Consider the following 13,034-nt stretch of genomic DNA (forward strand, 5'->3'; position numbering starts at 1 on the left):
ATAAGTAAATACTACTACATACTAAATAAGTATGTATTTTCTTATACTTACTGTATAATTTTTGGGAAGGGTGGAAGACAAAAAATATGGATATCATGCTTATTGTTTGAAAAATATAAATATTTTGTGATGTAAATTCAGAACAGTTTTTGAGAATCACTCGAAGTTTTCTTGGGGTACTTTATCGACATTGCCTTTTTTATTTTTTAACATGCTTATATTAGCTTCACTTGTATGTTTGTTTGTAACTGACCCCTTTGGACTCGATTTTGACTAACTATGAACGGACAGATGAATTTTAAACTTTTTACACTTATCAAGAATCGGTGGTATTACAATAAGTTCATCTCATTATCCTGAACAGGATCGCCAGGATTGAATAATTTCCTCACACAGTCTCTGTGTGAGAACAAGTGAAACAACCACACTGTCTGTGCATGAGTATAAATTTCATATTAAAACAAATGGCCTTGAAATATCGCCAAACTAAAAAGTGGAAAGTAAATAATAGTTTAAAAAACTAAAAAAAACACGCTTCAATGAAAAATAAAAAATAATCCGAAACTGATTTAAGATTGTGTTCAACATCAATAATGAGTCCTAGGGCTTGATGTAATTAATGACTTTTAATAAGTGTGAAATCAGAATAAATCTATTTACAAAAAAATAAATTTTGCTGTAAAAATGCGTCGGGTGCCAATCTGGCAATCAGCTCCTAATCAAGTATTTATAACAATGGACATTTATCACCCCACGCTTTTTTTTACAACAAAATTAATTTTTCTGTAAATAGATTCATTCTGATTTCAAACTTATTCAAAGTCATTAGTTATATCAAGCCACAGAACTTATTATCGATGTTGGACACAATCTTGAGTTGAGTTTCGAATTAATTTTTAGTTTGTGTTGCTATTAAAGCCCGTTTTTTTAGGTTTTTGAACTATTTATAACAGCTCAACTCAACATATTTGTGGAATGGTGAAACAACAATAAAAATTAATTATATGGAGTATTTTCATGAAGAGATATGCAGATTGGCATCCTTTATTCAGTTTGGCACAAGAATTTCATAATTTTGTATTAATGGTAATAACTCAATATTCGTCGTCATACTGTCCGTCAGTAATCACTAAATTTTCCTTCATCCAATTGCCAGTTCGGAACTTGAATTTTCATATTAGACGATGTTGAAGCCATTCTCTCCTAGTTACGTTATTATGGTTTAATTGCGAGACTCCTGGACATTCGGAAAACTTCACTTATTGAATCAATCTGCATTTTCCATGTAGGTGTACGTATCCGGAAAGGCATTTCACTCTGAAAATATTCCTCGTGTGTATCAAAAATTCAGTTGTTTGTTCCACCTCATTATTTTCACTGTTCTGCAGTTGTGTATACTCGAGTTTTTCTGGAAAAAAATCAATTATATACTCAATGTTCTCAATAGGTAATTCGATATTATCTCTTTGAAACCGACCGAGTCATTCCATTATTGTATAAATCTTTGATTTTTTTCTGGAATATACACAAACAAAATAGCAATAGAACCTTTTTTTCGATAATAACGAAGACATGTCGATTTGTTTTATGAAAACAAGAATTTGTTCATGATAAAATTTCCACTCGAAGGTAATTTATTATATTTTGAATTCCCATTATATAGTATCTGTTGAGAAATATTACAATACAAATTGAGTAATTAAGGAGTTTGTCATCAAGAAATAATTCCTACTGAAACAAGATAATCTACAAATTTATTTTCTTCTAGTACAGTTGCTTGACACTCTACTGGAATGTTTGCAATCCGAATATAGGTGGTCCTAATATTACTTCAAGTTAACTTACTCAAGAGAAACTTGCAATAAAAGAAAATCATGTCTGCATCCACGAATTACGAATTTGAAGGAGAAGAATTCCAAAATGGAAGTCTATAAAAATCTGAGACGTACTAACGGACATGGTATTTTTTCTCGTTTGTGATGACGTAAATGAAACACTATGCATTCTCAGTGGACCATTGAAGATCAAACTCGATTTGTACATGGAAAAATTGTAGTTAATTTTGTATTGAAGCTTTCCACATACTTGAAATTCACGTAGTTTTATTCTGATTCTAAGCAATTTTTTTTTTGTAGAGCTGTGATATTACTGGAATTTAAGGCGCCGGTATCTAGCGAGGTATTTGGGGTATAAATAAGGACAATACTGTATCTTATTTAGTTTAATCTTCCTCTTGAAGATGGTCACTTGATGGTCGAGGTGTTAAAAATAACTGTTTGGTGTTGAGATTAAACTCCAGTAATATTTATACTTCGTGAAATAAAAAAACTATTTAATATTCATATGTATCACAAGTATGTCACACAAGTATTGATATTCTCACGATGTGTAGAAAGTACAGGTTATATGCTTTTCTTCAAAGTGTTGAGTATGGAGTGAAAAAAATTGCAAGTACATTTTGAATTTTCATTTCATCAATATGACACTATAATTTGGCAATTATGTAATAAATCTTCGATTCTCATTCGAAGTTTCGGCCAAAAAATTGTGATAGAGGAAGGATACATTGGTAGGATACATTATGTAGGTATCTGTACGAGTCCTTAAATATAAATGCTGCTTTTGAAATAGAGGGATATAAAATTAAATTGTAACGAATACTTTTTTGTTTGTTCATTATATAAATGTATGGAAAATCAACATGGAAGCTGCCAAGCAAGGCATATTAAAAGTAGAAAAATTAAACTCTGAAGCATTATAATAATAACATTATATTGATAACAGTTGCCTTCAAGATAAAATTGAATAATAATCGAATATTCGTTGGAGATACAGATTATGTTGAAACGAGAAAAAGTTGCATCTTTTGGGACTAATGTTAATTCTGATGTTGATGTCGATGTTGATGGGACATCACATCGTTTTCATATTCATCAGTTATTGTATTTGAGTTCTAAAATGTTCCACATGGATGTTTTTCAGATCTGAAACCTGCATGTTTCGATCCCCACAAGGTTGTATTGTGTTTCTTTTCTTGTACTGGTCCAAATTTTGACAGAATTGAATTCCAATGCCTATACATGGAATTGTTTATTTTATTATATCTTCGGTTGAGATTTTATGTTTTGCAAATCTATTTTGTTTTTCTGAAAAGAGGCAAACAATTAATACAACGATGCTCATAACCATAAACAAACTCATCAGATCAGTTGACGGGCTGTAGTATTGAACCAATCAGAGATAAGAAAATTGAGAAGAGCAAGAAAAATAGCACCACAAAGTTCAGTTCAGCTCTGAACATTTGTGAAAAATATGAATATTCCGTTGATTTTATTTCATTCAATATTCTTAAAAATATTATTTCCACTATCTATAAGTTAAAACTGATCTGAAGTGATAATACAGAATTTCTTTTATTTCTTGTACACCCCACCCCCCTCAATAAATTATTATAATTCTTATGGTGTATATAGTAATCTTTGTATTTTATAATAAACATAGGTACCTTAATAGCTAAGCACATTTCGACTCACACCTATACAAATATACAAATTGAAGCAATAATAGGCGGTATAATGGCAGCGCATGTATCTCAAGACAATGATACGTGGATATACACGATCATTTATACTCATCTATGAATTTTGATGAAAGGGATTCCTAGCCCCAATCGCTTAACAAATGTTTCTTAATAATTTACGAAACACACTGGTGACCGCCACTCGACAATCCGGATATCACCTCGATACGAACCTCTTCAATCTCCAAAACCAAATGAATAATGAAAAGAGAAAATTTGTAGGAATGTAGGAAGCAGGTTCGGATGGCTTTGACTTCGTGTCACCGTTTAGGTGATATGCAAGTTTAATGTAGTTTAAAACGGCTTTTTTAAAAATGAATAGAAGAATATTGTATCAAGTATAATTCATTTGCTATAAGGAAAGAATAATATTCAATTGATTGTTATGCAAAGATTGATATGTCATGCGTATATTTTAAACCAATAAAAACTTCTATTAGGAAATATTTTCATATAATTGGAACAAGACTAAGAAGAAATAGAATCGAATAAAATTTATTTATTTTTTCTTGCATAAAAGCTATTTCTTCTACTTAAATCAAAATTTGAAATTATTAGATCAAGTAGAACCAGAATAGAAATTCATTAATAGGCGATTTTTTGGGCGAAGTATGAAAATATATTAAACTATTACACATAAATAAATATTACTGGAGTTCTTTCCAGATAAGGCAAATTGTAAAATTAATTTAGGTGTGGTATACCTGTATGTGTGGTATACCTGTATGGTTTACCTGGTGGTATATCTGTATAGCATGAATAGCGTTAGCTTCGCGAAGTTTAATCTTCCTCTTGAAGATGATCACTTGGTGATCGAAACAGGTGTCGAGGTGTTGCAAATAACGATTTGGTGTTGGGAAAAAACTCCAGTAATATTCATTGCTACATCAAAGGTGCATCAGTGCATCATAAGTATTACACATACGCCAAACCTATCTTTTTAAGATGAGTGTTAATCTCAAATGAAGAAGTTTTTTGTGTGTATGATGCTAATAATTTTTTTTCATAACTAGTAGATCCAAAAAAATATCAAAATAGAATTTACGAAACACACATGAGTTGAACGGTACGAATATCTTCATTAGTGATGAATTGATCCCAGGAAATCAAGTGGCTGTCGAAGGTGGAAACGAAGCACACTCTTTGGGCCGCTCTATGACGGTGAATATAGGCTGAGATCGCATATGCAGGACATGCATGAAGGTCTCAGGCGACTCATGGCAGGCCTTGCATCTGGAGTAAGAAACCTCTATATCCATTACGCGATTTCTTATCTGCACTTATTATTATCATTAGATGATGCTATATCCAGCAAATTATTCCGGTAATCATAATCATAGGATGACGACGTGTTGGTACTTTTACAATACGGTACTTTTGAATCAATATTTTTCAACAGATCTCTTCATATATCTTCATAGCAGCGGTAGAGTTGACCAAATTTAGTACCGTGTAGCTATTTTAGATTTCGAAACCCGGACAACTTTGAATATATTGAAAAAAGTTCGTTTAGATATTTGTCCGGAAATGTATTGTTTACACGATACATTATGTTGAACTATTGTAAAAACCTTTCAGTATCGATATTGGCAGCGGATAGTCATTTCCTAAAGTTCTTGTAGATACTCCTCATTTCAAAATTGTTTACTTCGTTTATATCATTTACATAGTATTTAAAAGTTAATTATTATATTATCAAGGGATATGCAATAAAATGCTTTTTATTGTTTCAATTTCAGATGTGTTATTTAATACATAATCAAATTTTATAAGAAACGTCAGTGGTGTGCATTTTCTGGTCAATAATTCAGGCAGAACAGGAGATAAAAAAAATCATTTCTTCATTTCTTGAGGACGCCAACTTGGTTGGTGAAACGCGCGACGAGAAGAATATTGCATTTCTGGTGATTGAGCAAAGGGCTTCTTCTGGATCGATAATAATTTGTATCTAGTCGAAGCCTAATGGATCTCCCATCACTGAAGAATACATTGACAATTTTCACTGAAATCGAATAAGCGATATCTTCAAGATATCAATACCCTGTATCTTGGAAACAATGTATTACTGGACGTATGTTTGGAAGATCTTCAAATTAGCTCCTAAACAGGTCCTCACATTTTTTCACGGGAATCAGAAAACACAACCATGTATCACTCTAGTGAAGTCTGATTATACTATCTATTAGGAAAAACATGCTAATTTTCAGAAGGTTCACCCAATCGTATAGAAATTATCTAAAACGAAATACATTCACGTGTAATTTGAAAAATTAAAAACTCCACAGTAAACGTTTTATATATCATTTTATTTGATTGTTTTTTGGGATGTGAACGTATGTAGTTTTGTTGGAAAGGAATATGAGAGGTCATTATAAGAAATTCAATCAGAGTTTTGCATTTATTCGAGTACTCAGAAATGTCTATAAGTCCAGCGATTGGTATACAATGAAGAATTTTGAACGGCATGAATTCAAAGTGAACTCAAAATTAAAGTGGCTGTCTCAAACTGATCAATCAATTTCACCTTCTTGTTTACCCCCATAAACTCATGATTCACAGGAAATAATATTACATATTTGAGAAAAACAAACAAAATACAATTGACCTAGTCATTCTGAAATCAGAAATCGTCATTAATTTTTTTATTTCCAAGTTCTTCTTTTCTTGCTTCATTCGAATTGTCATATATAATTTAGTTTTCCTTCATAATGCACTCCCAAGTGAGTTCAGAGATATTACACGTCTTACATGGTGTGCCAACAGAAACTTGAACTTGTAACACAAAAAACGGACGTGTGATAACGAATTTCGATTTTTTTTGTTTCGACAGGATCTGAATTCGATGAGAAAATCGCACCCCCCAACATCACCCTCTTGCAGAAAGCAGTTTTCTTTTTTATTTTTTGCAGTAGCATAGATGGCTCGTATGATAGATACATCATCATTTCAAATTACTATGGCCCTACTAGTTCCTCAGTATTTCAATTTGAAATGGGTTCATTCGTTATGAAGAAATTCAATGTTGAAATTTCATTTGAGGAAAAGTACAGCATGTGCCTTGTTTCTCCTGGAAGTCTTTTGTAAATATTTGTATGATACAAAACTGAGTTTCCCATTGATTTATTAGATGTTTCAGTGAATGGATTCAAAAATCTTATTGGTAACTCAATAGTCCGAGTTGTTGAAATGGTGGTCGATACTTTTGTTTATCAACATATACTAACACATACAGTTAGTGTGATAGACACAATTCTTTTTACAACTGTATGTTCTACAGATTAATAATCAAATCTAAATACTTTGAAGAAATTACATACATCTGTAAAAGCAGTGTAAAATATATATCTGACAAATGATTTGTAGAATTTTGAAACTGTTCGAAGTAGAAAAAATTCTTTTAGCGACAACTTGTGAACAATATCTTTGAAACCACGATGGCTAAAGTTTGATATTGAAAGCAATTCTCGTAAATCGATTTTCCCTACATTTGGTGGCGTTTTTCATAGTAGATAACATATTAAATTTCAATTGGTTGTTAGTTTCATATTAGTTTCTATAGAGAACATGAATATTGCTGAGGCAAAGTATTTCAATGACCGTATATGTCTATGGCACTAATATAGTTTTAATTACTACGACTAATGGAATGTGTCTTTTGTGACTTCAGTCAATAACACGGGCGAAAAAATTGGTGATCAGACTTCAAAAACTAGAAGTAGAAATTAAATGTAAAAGTCGAGTGAACGCTCGTTTTGAAAAATTATCAATAATTAATTTAACGGTGACTTAGTATTCACTACAGTTCATTTTTAAGTAGTCATTTGAACTGCACTGAAACGAAAACTGTATGGATCATAACTTGTTGAATGGTAAATATAATTCAATGATAAATAATTGCAACTGAAGATTGAATTTCATATCGTTATATTGTTAGGAAAACCACCTTCATGCTTTTTCAATTCTCCACATATTCATAAATTGAGGAGAAATTCTGAAGAAAAGAAAAAAAATGTAATATTCCATAACAATATTTAGATTACGCATTTTTTTTTTTAATTATAACCAAATCATTTTTGATTACGAACATAGAAATTAATTTCATTAATAATAGAATTGACACATATAACGAGCAGGATAACTATGTAATGTCACACAAGAAGGGGCAGATTCGCTTTTTTGAGTGGTATAAGCCATAAAACTTGTGAGAAACATTTCATATCAGAAAGACATACTCTGTTTCAATTTATTTTTTGTACTTTCCTTTTGAGGATTCATAATATCAATGGAGCAAACAGTTTTACGGATGGCTTCATCCAACTATATTATGATGAAGCAGATTTGTCTCTTCCAGTTACAAAGTCGTAGTTTTGTAAGAATTGCGTGAATCACCAGATTTTCGAAATGATGTTCACGAAGAGTTCATTAGAAACTTCAACAAGTCTACTTAGATATTGAAAGATTTCCTTGTAAGTAAAATTTTATATCGATATTCTTATATAAATTGCGTTTTATAGTGATCTTATAATTGATATCTCTGTCAGTTCAATTATACATTTTTGGTGTACAAAATGAACAGGGAAATTGATTTTTGTATAACTCAGCGAAAATAATCAAAATTTGTTGTTTCAGTTGTTATTTAGTTTTAGTTTCAGGCGAAACTGTCTGATATAGATGAGATATAAATTTGAATTTTCAATTCAATTACAATAAAACACTGCGCTAAGTCACGTTATATCATATAACCGAGCTCTGTATTGTAATTTTTTTCTTGTTTTTAAATGTAAATGAAAAAATATACAAAATGATGTTTAATTTCTCTGAAATATTTCTATCGCTGTTTTCTATTCTAATCACTGAATCAAAATTTTTTTACACCCGGAAAATTAAAACAATATCTTTGTAACACTTAGTTCTTCAATCCAAAAGTCGTTTTAGCTCGAAACACAAGTTCTGACAACCTGACACACACGCTAGATTCAAAACCAAATTTTGTCGGACCTTCGGGGCCCCTGTGACATTGAATGCCTGGACACAGGCCACGAATACTCTATTGGTAAGCGAATGTGTTATATTCATGAAAAAAATTTGTTATTTCCTTTGCTTTTTGTTATATTCACTTTACAAAAAGTGAAGCTATTCAGTCATTACTGAACAGATGTAGATGGAATGAATATTATCTGAAGAAGTTATCAAAATTTGAAAAAATTGATAAAAGTATGAAAAGTACGTACATTACAAATGAAAATACTCAAATAAAACATTTCATGGAAATTAGTAAACCTTGTTTTGTGTTTTTTCAAAATAATAAACATATCTCACCGCAGGCTTATTGTTATAACAAGTTAAGTCATTAATATTATATGAAACCAAAGCTCATGAATATAACCACGAAAATAACGCATAAGAAAATGACAAATCGATAATAAATTAATGCTGACAATAGATTGTCAACAATTCATGGATTTTTTCTCTCAGAGAACATTTATCTACATACATCTAAATCAACTCTAGTACTTTATAGTATGAACACTTGCATCTTTTCAGAAGAAGTCACTGCAAACTACTACATCACTGACAAAATTCCACATGTGCAACAAAAAATTCAAAATCTCAACTGTTTCCCCGAAATCGCTTGTTCTGGACGTATAGGAATATTTGATGATTTCCAAAAATTTTTAAAGATTTTTATCCCACTAATATAATAATAGGTAATAGAAATAAAGTCCTGGGAAAAAACTGTTTGGCTTTATACTTCTTCATTCTCATGAAAAAAAAGCTTCCTAAGGTAGGAAGAAAGTAACTGATTTCAAATTGAACTCTTAACAAAGATGTGTTGATCATGAATAGAGGTTGCTTTCAGAACTGAACTGAAAGAAAAAGGCCTCCCGAAACAACTACTTCCACATGAACATTGAATTACACTGAATAGAAAATACTTTCGAAATAACTACTCTCTTGTGAACATCGTATCAAGTATATAAAAACCACTTTTTCCTATTCAGTTTGTACTTCAGAATTTCGTTATGGAATCGAACAGAAACAGTGGAACAGGAACGCTACACAATATAATACCTACATGAAAGAATTATGATATATAACATTTCTCTTATATGAAACACTATTATCCTCAATGAATATTATCTCATCAGTTTTTTTTTGGGTAACATTACAAGGTTAGATTGAGTTAGGTTAGGTTCAAAGTGAGTGGGTCAATTCGACCCTTCACTGCAACCGCAAGGGTTTATTGTGGTTCACACCTATTCAAACTAGACCAAATAAACCCAGCTTCTTGAGGAAGCCGATTAATCATAACATTACAAGACGAAGTACTCTTTTTATTCAGAATATTACGACTTTATGTCACAAAATGAGACAAATCTGATGTTACAATTAAACTACGTGAAAACATTCATACGATTAATTGACTCAATCGTAGCCAAAGAAATTGTATTTATTTTGAAAGGGGGTATTTTTAGAAGAGATTAGTTTTTGGGAAAAAACTCCTTTTGTCCTTCTACTTCTCCATACTTACAAAAAAATGTGGAAAGCTTCCTTGAAAAAAAGAAGCAATTAATTCAAAAATGAATTATTTACAAAGATGTATGGATCATACATAGCAGGATAGCTAGCACAATTCCTTTCTCTTCTCGCATACCAAAATATTGCCACACCACAACTGACTATAAGGATGAGAGTGGCTGTAGAAGGGCGCGCCTCAATTTTTCCGCCCTGCAGGACAAAAATGATTGAAGAAATGAAATCATCGTCTGCGACGAAGATGATGGAAATGAAGATTTCAACTCCAGCAATGTAATTTCCAGGAAATTAGCAGAAATGCATGTGATTTTTTTTTGTTCAGTTATTAGTTCAATCAACATAGACTTTTGTATAACTATTATCGCCTTATGGTTTCTCTTTGTTCAGAAAGCACCTATTGAATCATATCTGTCTTAGTAATGAGTTATTTGAGATAATCTCCTCTCGCCAGTCGAGTCGATGAGCTTCATACATAGTATCCGCCTCATGAGAATCGCTCTGTAACAAGTTAGAAACTCAAAGGATTTGTATACAATCCAAAGTTGAGTGAAAACTGAAGATCAGTCATTGAATTCATTTAGTGACGACACAATAGCAAAAAAGCAATATCACGTCGTTTTTTCATTTTAACACCCTTCCTTTCGGCAAGGGTTGATTGAAAAATATCTGCGTCATTTATAACTATTATACTGAAACTTATTTAACTGAAATAGGTTATAGCTGAAGTGAAGTGTCCTGAAGTTATCAGTTTGACGAATTTCAGGAAACTGCTATTTTTGTATTTTCTTCTGTGCGTTTCACATTTTAAACACATTCTATTCATCATAGAAATCCTAACAGAAATTCAAAATCACCAGACTTTTCATGGGTAAACCTCCTCTATTCATTGGACTCAACCTCAACCTGCATATAATGCATATAATTATACCGATTGCCATGATAATGACTTATACACGAATAATAATAATCCGACAGATTGACAACGAGCCAAAGATATAATTATTAGGACTTACTCAATAATTCTTCGAATTCATCGGGCGACCATATCCGAGTTTGGACTTGACTCTGACAAGAAACCAAATAACTAACCGCACAAACAAATACAAGAACCGTGCACATATATGACTTCATGGTTACTTGAGGACTTGATGATGGTTGCAGCTACTGTTAGCTACTGATGCCGAATCGAACGTTCGCTTACCTGTGTCAAAAACTAACGAGTATTATATTATTGAAAAACTGGTTTCAACAGCCGCATTTCATTAATTGTTTCGCAAGGATAAGGTGAATCATCTGTGAGAAAGCAAAGACTGCATGAATGGACTAGAAGGAATTATTGAGATTAAGATGAATCAATCTTTCGCTTCTTCATTCTCTTGCAATTCAGTTTTGATGTTTTGACGAAGTTTTCAATGCCTACAAAATTATAGGACAAAGACCCCCGCCAGGTCAGTCGTCTGTCTGTCTGTAAGTGATAAACTCAAAAACTCATACAGTTTTAGAAAATGGAGGGAGTGATATAAAGAGAAGTTTTGTATATATGATCCGAAAATATTTTGTCTGATGAAAAATAATAATATTTTGTGATGTCTGTTATGATTTTTGGATACTTAAATATTCAAGAAAAATATGTTATTGAAATATGCATGAAAAAATTTCATTGTTGCTTTAATATACCAGTAAACTTAAGAGTCTTAGCTAGTTATTGCAATATATTACTAAAGATATCAAACTATAAATATCAATAAAAATGTTTCAATATAAATACCACCAATATAAAAAATTATTTGTTTAATTAATTTATTTATTTTTTTATGTCCCTGTTAATAACAAATGAGAAAAACATTCGTGCCCTACTTGTTATCACCTGATTTTGAAATACAATTTCGTCAGTCTTTATGAAATTTATTTTTCGAGGTAGTGCTTCAGTGCATTATTTTTCATGAGGATGAAATTAAAATGTAATGATAATTAATTTGAAAATATTATATGCTATGAAAATTGTGTGAATTTTGATCTAATTATACGCTGGCCTAATTAACAGATGACTGCAAACTTTAATTGTAAAATATAAAAATATAATCAACTTATCGATGACTTGATAGTGTAGCGTAGTGTAATTTTTTTGCAAAAGACTGGTCACTTACTCTTACACTGCCAGACATATTTTATTTTCAGTTATTTTCAAAAATCATTATATAAAACACAGGTTATGCATACTGTAGTAAACACAATTGTATACACTCAGTGTGGCGAAAGAGATATCGTGACGTTGAACCAGTGGGAAGAGAATCGCACAGTCGCTTGTGCATGGCCACCCGTCACCACGGCATGTGTCGCTAGGCCAGCAATTGATTCAACGTGCGGCTAAAGATTATACATATTTCACGTATAGTCAGTGGGCATACTTGAAGACTGGCTATAAATCAAATCATCTAAAAGTCCATTAACCTACTGTGTACACGGAAAAAAAAGATTTGTCGAATGAAAGAAAATTCACTTCATTCAAAGAAATAAAAGTGTCATATATGCACGACAAAATATTTTGTTAATGCAAGTAAAAAGAATTCTTGACTCCCAACTATTTCTTCAAGCATATGTTCATTGTGTCAAACAAATATTTGATTGAAACAATCACATCCATTAGTAATTTCAATTCAAAGAAGAATTGAATTCAAATAATATTTTGTCTAATTGATAGCGAGAATGATTTAGAGTATTGATATATAATATATTATATATATATTATAGTTTGTTCAACAACCCTATTTCTCAATACATGAAATACACATTGTATCATTTTCTCAACTGGATTATTGTTCTACTTACGTATCACGATTTTTTAATCAGCTGCTGATGGGAATCTTGCGGATAATATTTCATATTCAATACTGATTATGTAAATGATATGGAAAAT

At 31.4% G+C, this 13,034-nt stretch overlaps 1 protein-coding gene across 2 annotated transcripts in view; it reads left to right on the forward strand.

Annotated features, from left to right (window-relative positions):
* The window catches only part of CARPB (Carbonic anhydrase-related protein B), a 1,001,903-nt gene that overhangs the window by 178,254 nt on the left and 810,615 nt on the right, over positions 1-13,034 (forward strand). The window lies entirely within an intron of this gene.

Source organism: Leptinotarsa decemlineata, unplaced genomic scaffold, assembly GCF_025532065.1.
Source record: "Leptinotarsa decemlineata unplaced genomic scaffold, Ldec_3_MD MMD2_tig00026314_RagTag_RagTag, whole genome shotgun sequence".
Taxonomy (NCBI): Eukaryota; Metazoa; Arthropoda; class Insecta; order Coleoptera; family Chrysomelidae; genus Leptinotarsa; species Leptinotarsa decemlineata.